This window comes from Heterocephalus glaber, unplaced genomic scaffold, assembly GCF_053883595.1.
Source record: "Heterocephalus glaber isolate CG9 unplaced genomic scaffold, H.glaber_assembly_v1.0 deba00001673, whole genome shotgun sequence".
In the NCBI taxonomy this organism is placed as follows: Eukaryota; Metazoa; Chordata; class Mammalia; order Rodentia; family Bathyergidae; genus Heterocephalus; species Heterocephalus glaber.
The window spans coordinates 6,818,251-6,826,486 of NW_028258410.1; the positions used below are offsets into that span (position 1 = coordinate 6,818,251).

The 8,236-nt window shown below is 38.8% G+C and overlaps 1 pseudogene; it reads left to right on the forward strand.

Moving 5' to 3' along the window:
* The first annotated feature begins 4,214 nt into the window (after positions 1 to 4,214).
* On the forward strand, positions 4,215 to 4,810 carry LOC101710031 (elongation factor 1-alpha 1 pseudogene; annotated as a pseudogene).
* Positions 4,811 to 8,236: the final 3,426 nt, after the last annotated feature.

Sequence of the window (8,236 nt, forward strand, 5' to 3'; positions counted from 1 at the left end):
TTTAATTTCTTGTCATGCCAGATGAGTTCATTCTGCTTTGCTTCCTGAGGTTGTGATCCTCAATGTCTGTTCCTAGGATATTGTGTAAAATTCTTTGGAGTGCTGGTTTGGTATCCACGAAGTTCCTAAGGTGCTCTTTGTCATGAAAGTATCTTATTTCTCCATCCATTTTGAAAGATAGTTTTGCAGGGTACATCAATCTGGGTTGGAGGCTGTTTTCTTTTAGGGCTTGGAATATGTCACTCCAAGCTCTTCTTGCCTTGATGGTTTGTGTTGAGAAGTCTGCTGTCATTCTGATGGGCTTTCCTCTGTATGTGATTTGTTTCTTTTCTCTGACTGCTTGGAGAACTGTGTTCTTCTGCTGTGTTTCTGGAATCTTAACAATTATATGCCTATGTGTAGATTTTTTTTTATCAAGGCTATTTGGAGTCCTATATGCCTCATTTATCTGTATGTCAAGCTCTTTTAACCTGCTTGGGAAGTTTTCTGCCATTATTTCTGTGAAGAGATTTTTTATGTCATCTCCACTCTCTCCTGTTTCTTCATTGAGCCCAATCCGTCTTATGTTATTCTTCTTTGCATCATCTAGCAGTTGCTGGATTGATTTCTCATGTTCCCCTATAATTTTGAAGCAATTTTTCTTTTCCTGGTCACTAATTGCAATCTTATCTTCTATATCTGAAATTCTGTCCTCACACTGGCTCACTCTGCTGTGTAGATTTTCAATGGAGTTTTTCATGTCCTGGAAATCTATTTGCATCTGTTTTATGGATTCCATTTGTTTCTTATGTTGGGATTCCATCCTGTTCCTCAGCTCCTCTCTAGATTTATTAATCATGTCTTGCACTAGGGGCACAATTTCTCCTGTTATCTGACAAATTATTTCTGATTTCATTTTTTCCAGATCCCCTTTTGTTGCCAGTTCAGTGGGTCCAGGTGGTTGAGTATCAGAGTGTTCCATCTCATTTCCCTTTGGGGCTGCTGTAGGTGATCTGGAAGTCTGGTTTTGAGACTTATTTATGTGTTTTCTCATTTTGACTGGGGCGGGTGGCTGTTAGTGCCTGCACAGATTACCTCCTCTGAGCTGTGTGAGGTGGGACAGGGGCTGGGAGCAGCAGTAGGGATGGTGACCCAAAAGCCCTTTCCTGTGGGCTGGGAGCAGCCAGAGGGATGGTAGCTGTGAAACCCCTTCCTCTGGACCAGGAACAGTGGGATGGCAGCTCAGAAGCCCCTCCCTCTGGGCCAGGAGCAGTGGGAGGGATGGTGGCCTGGAAGCCCCTTCCTCTGGGCCAGGAGCAGTGGGACAGAAGGTGGCCCAAAAGTCCTTTCCTCTGGGCTGGGAGCAGCGGGACTCAGTACCTTAGTCTGGTGGTCTGGTGTCCTCTGCGTCTTTGTAGTGTGGAACCAGGTGTGTGCCTGTCTGCAGCGGGGTGATTCGGTGTCTTCTGCATGACTCAGGACCTCAGCAGGGTGTGCACAGACCTTCCTGTGTCCAGTGGGCTGATTCAGTGTATTCTGCACCACTGGGGACCTCAGTAGGGTGTGCACAGACCTGCCTGTCTGCAGTGCGCTGATTTGGTGTGTTCTGTTGCATTATACTTTTTTAAAATTACATTTTATTCTTGTTTTGTATATGTTGCATTTTGTATATGTTGGATTTAATTACTTTAAAATGTTGTAAAATGGTTGTCATGCAAAATCAACTCTGATAAAGACAGTTCAAGCTTTTATATGTCCCATATAAAATGCTAAAGAGTGGTTACTCTGCCAGCTAATAATTGCCTTTATGGCAGTTGCCACTCTCAAAGCAGAGGACAGGTTTCTCCAGTTGCCCTCTGATAAATCCCCCTCTCATTGAAGCTAATGGAGGGTGGAACATTGACCAGATAGGTAATTTGGTTCCTTTCAGAGACAAATCTATAATAGTGTGGAACTAGTGGAAAGTGAGGTGATAATTGAGGGGTGATGGCCATGGCTACTCTCTGGCAGATTCCCAAAGGTCCCTCAGAAGATACTAACTATGGACCACCCATCCAGATAACATGAACAATGTCCACAGCTGTTAAGGTTTCAGAGCTGTGTATTCATTAAGCTCAAAACAAGAAGACCCATCATGACAACTCCAGGGAGGCCCACACCAACAAGAGAAATCCCTTAAAGATCACTCTGAGGAGACAACACAAAGCCCTGCTCCTGTCACTCTGGATGCTGACAGGCCAATGCACAGCTGAAGCCTGAGAACCTCAACCCATGAACCACTGCCAGGCTTTCCAGACTTGTTCTTTCCCTGACATCATTATTCTTGTCTACCTCATAGTGACTGCCTTTATTCTTGGCAGAGGCTTAATAACTGTTACTCCAGAGGACTGCAATACTTTCCAAAGATGTTTCTTCTTAGCTATAATCTTGGGCTTTTATGCTGGTATTTGCTATCCTATCTTGTTTAGATTGACTCTGGAAAACCCTGACAAGTGGTAAAGTGTCCTCATTGACTGGAAGACATGGAGAGATGCTTTATTAAGACCTCTCTTTGGTATTCTCATGTTATTTTATTAACAATTGGTCCATGCTTTATGAATTGGTTCATATTGTTTATTTCTCATCACCATAACTCCATTAAGATCCAATAATCATACCAACTGATGGTAACTTGAAGGTCCAATGCTGACACACATGCAAAAACATAAACCACCAAACAAGTTGAAGATTCAAATGTAATCCACAAAGAGGAGGGGATGAACACAGAAATGATTTCTGACCAAAAGAAGCCTGTGCTGCAACTAACCAGGTAGCAACATAAGGCTCTTCCTAATTCCTACCCCTCCCCCACCTAGAACATGTCCAGATCTCACTCAGACTTGCCTGGACATGTTTTCCTCCATTGTCCTTTGTTCTAGTAGAGTTTCTGTGACCCCTGCTTCCCACCATATGTAAATAAAGTGAATCCTAATGTACCATTCTACCCTATTGTCTAAACTGAATGTATCTACTTTAACTAATGAACTAATGTTAAGGGACTTGCCACTGTATCCTCAAACTTCTTTTACCAAATCTATATAAACAATGTTCAGACAGGACTGAATGCTTTGTGGAGAAGTCCCTGATCAGTCAGAAAGGGAAATAAACCTGGCTCCACCTTCCAGGTTATGTGCTCCATTCTTCTAGGCCTGAGTCTATTATACCATGTAGAACTACAACACTGTAAGTTATATTTGCTACAATACTTCTATTCATTCCCTGCCTACAGACCTGTATCCTTACAAGAGTGTATGAGAAGAGAAGGAATGAAAAAGAGAAGGGAAGGGAATACAATTGGAAAGTGAGAAAAATTATAGGGAGTTTAATCCCAATTAATAAACTACCAAATATGTGTATCTGATAGAATAACAGAAAAACACATGAAACACTCCAGCTATGAGAGAAACTAACAAAACAAGGTAACAGCAAAAATAGTAGCTTTGATTCTTATACAATTATACAAACATACACACACACAAATAGACATACACACACAAACACAAACAATGATTCTGCCTCCTTGTGGGGGCATCAGGACTGGAGGCCAGTATTACCTCTAGAATTCCACTGTGGGACAGGGCCTAATAGAAGGAAGAACATGAAAATCACATTGTCTTTCCCTGTGTCTGCCTCTCAGCCTCTGTCCAGGTGGGAGAGGCCATTTCCGGCAGTCTGAAGCTGACCTGTGTCCTCCATGGTAACCTCTGTCCTCTGCCAGTTTTACCCTTGGGGAGCTGGGACCACAGCTGCCCTCATCCCCTCTGCTCTTGGGACCCAGGATGAGGGGAGAACATGGTGTCTGTATAATTTGTGCACAGCCCTAGACCATATCCCCAACGGTTCAATTCCTAGGCCTGGCTCCTGGATCCTTGGATGTCCAGTGTCCATTTGCTGCCCTGGGTACTCTGAAAGCCTCCAATAGATCAATAGCCCACTAGATCCTATTATGCTCATGTGATAACAATATAAATGCTTTCCTCACTATATAATAAAGAAAATGACTTAGCCTAATTTAATTAAAATTAAAGAATTTCTTTAACTTGAATGTTGTCTACAAAGTCATACATTCTGTCAACAAAAACTGATACAAGAAAAACTGAAAATATATTTTCTGCACCATAAAGTACACATAAATGAAATAAGGTAAAACTATACCTTTTTAAAAAATAACTGGAGAGGAGAAATAGCCTGTGAATATGGGCAGAGTGGAGACTGGTGTTCTCAAACCTGGCATGGAGGTCACATTCACACCAGTCAATGTCACAACTGAAGTAAAGTCTGTTGAAATGCACTATGAGGCTTTGAGTGAAGCTCTTCCTGTTGACATTGTGGGCTTCAACATCAAGAACATATCTGTCAAAGATGTTCATTCTGGCAATGTTGCTGGTGACAGCAAAAATGACCCACCAATGGAAGCAGCTGGTTTCACTGCTCATGTGTTTATCCTGAACCATCCAAGCCAGATCAGTGCTGGCTATGCTCCTGTACTGGATTTCCATACAGCTCACATTTCTTGCAAATTTGCTGAGCTGAAAAAAAAGATTGATGGTCTGGTAAGAAGCTGGAAGATGGCCCCAAATTCTTGAAATCTGTTGATGTTGCCATCATTGACATGGTTTCAGGCAAGTCCATGTGTGAGAGCTTCCCTGACTATCCACCTCTGGGTCACTTTACTGTTTGCAATATGAGACAGACAATTGCTGTGGGTGTCACCAAAGGAGTGGACAAGAAGGCTTTTGGAACTTTTGGCAAGGTCACTAAGTCTGCCCAGAAAGCTCAGGAGGCTAAATGAGTATCATCCCTAACACCTGCCACCAAAGTTTTAATCAGTGGAGGAAGACCAATCTCAGAACTGTTTGTCCCAATTGGCCATTTAAGTTTAATGGTAAAAGACTGGTTTACTGATAATACTGCATCATAAAACCTTCAGGAGGAAAGGAGAATGTGTTTTGTGGACCATTTGTTTTCTTTTTGTGTGTGACAATTTTAAGTTATTAGTTTTTAAAATCACTTTTTAGTGGAAAAAACTTGACCAAAAATCAGAATTTTGAGACCCTTAAAACAAAGTTTAATGAGAAAAAAATAACCAGAGAGGAGAAATAGCCTGTGAATATCTGAAATCACTAAGACATTCATGTAATGAGAGAAGAGCCCAAACTATATATTGAACCAAAATATTTATTAAATTCTTAAAGATGATAACAAAGAAAGACAATCAGGAATAACTACAAATATAGATTTTAGAAAATATAGATATCAAAGGAAAAAACTAATGATTTTCACCAATATAATTATAAGTAAAGTCATAATTTTGTCATTGATTTGAAAATTTGAGTAATATAGTATATTTTTAAATATTTTGGTAAATTCACTTAACAGTTTTAAATTATGAAAACACTGATAAAACAAACCTAAAAGCAGAGATGTTGCACTTTAGGCATCTAAACTATTGCAATATATGCTTACAAAATATAACTTTAATTTCAAACAATAGACAATTTTTATTATCACAAGTTTAGAGTCAAATAATCAGTATAATAATTGTTACTCAAGATTAAATAGCTTACTTGCAAAATGGAGCTATTTATTATACAATAACTTTAAAATAGCTAAGAGAAAGTTTAAATGACAATTATAAATGTTGGGAGAAATATTTTTAGCAATATGGAGATTTTTATATCTCTTCTTGATCTAAGCGTATAGAGTTTCACATATTCTAAATTCATTGCTGAATCTTTCATTTAAATCAGCTCTATCTAAAAAGTGTAACACATGAGGCAAACAAGAGAATGATTAATTTATTTTTTGAGAAAACTACACACCCAAAGTCATGAGGAGAAAGGCAAAGAAGATGGCAGCTGAAACCCCTTGTCATGTCACAGAAAGGTTTGGTATCCACATGGCTCAAAGGATGACAACTAACAGCTACTATTTCTCACTGATTAAATTCACACCATTTCAGGATCCAGCACTACACAATGAGAGTGGCAATTGTGCTCCTATACTGAGTACTTGTAAATCTGAAAGTCTTAATTATACAGAGATTATTAGATATTAAAATTTAAAGTAAGTAAAGAAAACCAGCAAAGATAGCACAAGAAATGACAAGAATTATATAAAAACATATAGACATATTCATAAGCAAGGACATAAAAAAATGTACAAAACAGTGAAAATGGAAATAGAATTTCTCTTCTTTAATAATTATTTTCCAAATTGCCTTGAACATTAAGATATATCACTTTCCTATAATTTCACTCTAATTTGATATATTACTTTATTTAGAATTCAAAATCAATAATTCCTGCCTTAGTTTTTCTTTTTGCTGTTTGTTTGTAAATTAAATTGAGTTATATAGAGTTTCATAAGGAATACTGTTCAGAAATATGGAAATATTATAGGGCTGTAATTCCTCTCACCATAATTGCCAGCATTTATTGTTATTGCCTGAAAAGGTTCGCATCCATCTTCTGCTTAGAAGGACATGGAATTACTGCAAAATTTGTGCAGGTGGGAATACTGGACCTTTGCAGTGCAGTTAATTCATGGAAGTTGAAATGCACCAGACCTAGGATCTGAATGCTGCAATCTTTATTTGAAAGCCAGTGCTCCAAACCTTCTGCTGTTAATCTCTATAGACAGAATGATTTCTGGAACTTGTAGTGCTTTTTCATTTTAAATTCTCTATCATTGAAGTATGCACAGATACTATATAATATAGTTTTTAAATTACAATAATTTCTTATTTTGCACAATATTTGCCTTCAAATCACAGGTTTATTACATCACATTTTTAACACAATACAGACTGAAAATTACAATATGAATTTGTAAATCATGTCCTTTGAAATGTATATGCTTGATTTACAAGGGTAAGTGGAGAGGAAAATGTATCAGCTATTTACAGAATGAGACCAAAGAATTCCCTGGGAAAAAAAAAAGTGGACAAGTGTAAATGCTTAGTGCCACTGTTATTGTAATTTCCTACAGCTCTCTCTTTTCTGCAGGATTCTAACAATGGCACTTTCACCTCCTTGTTTCTGAGACTGTAAATGAGAGGATTCAGCACGGGAATAACAATTGTGTAAAACACAGATGCCACCTGATCCTTTCCCAAGGAGTAGGATATCTTCGGTTTGAGGTAAGTAAAAATCATAGTGCTGTAGAAGATGGTGATTCCCAGGATACGGGAGGCACAGGTGGAGAAGGCTTTTTTCTTTCCAGCAGTAAAATTAATTTTCAGGATAGTTGAGAGGAAGGACACATAGGATCCAGATATGATAATGAGGGACAGCACTAAATTGGATCCAGCACAGATGAATAAGATGAGTTCAACCTCAAATGTATCACTGCAGGACAGGGTTAAAATTGGGGATATGTCACAGAAAAAGTGCTGAATGACATTAGACTTGCAGAAATGCAGTCTGCTCATGAAAACCACATTGACAGTGGGATCCACAAAGCCAATCACGTAGGAAACAGCAAGCAATGTGTGGCAAAGTCTTGTGGACATAATCACTGGATAGTGCAGGGGGTTGCAGATAGCTACATAGCGATCATAGGCCATGGAAGAGAGGAGGAAACATTCAGCAGCAAGAAAGATAACAAAGTACATTTGAGTGAAGCAGCCCAGGAAGGAGATGCTTTTGGTGGAAGTCAGTAAGTTCTGAAAGGTTTTAGGGGTGATGACACTTGAGTAGCTGAGGTCAAGAAATGACAGTTGAGAAAAAAGTACATAGGAGTGTGAAGCTGGGGATCCAGGTGAATGATCAATATCATCCCCACATTCCCCACTACTGTGATCAGGTAAAGCAGAAGAAAGAGCAAGGAAAGGACCAGCTGTGTCTCTGCAGAGTCCATCAGCCCCATGAGGATGAAGCCAGGAACGCTGGTGGAGTTCCTTCTACCCATACCCATGGTGCTCTGCTGCACTAAAGGTTGAATAATCAATGTTGACACTTAGCTTAATTGACCGCAAAAAAATGATTTTATTTTTATGAGTAGCATTTTTTATAATTATTGTGATTTTTCCATTCATTGATAACAACTATACAGAATATGAGCAAGAATATTTACTTATGTATAGCTATGGGAATATATTGACATTTGATTCTATTTTGTTCAAAGGTTACATCTTGTGTTCAGAATGAACCAGATACTACTGCAAACCCTTTCCTTCATTAACACATGTAATTCTCATGAAAATATCGTACCACAG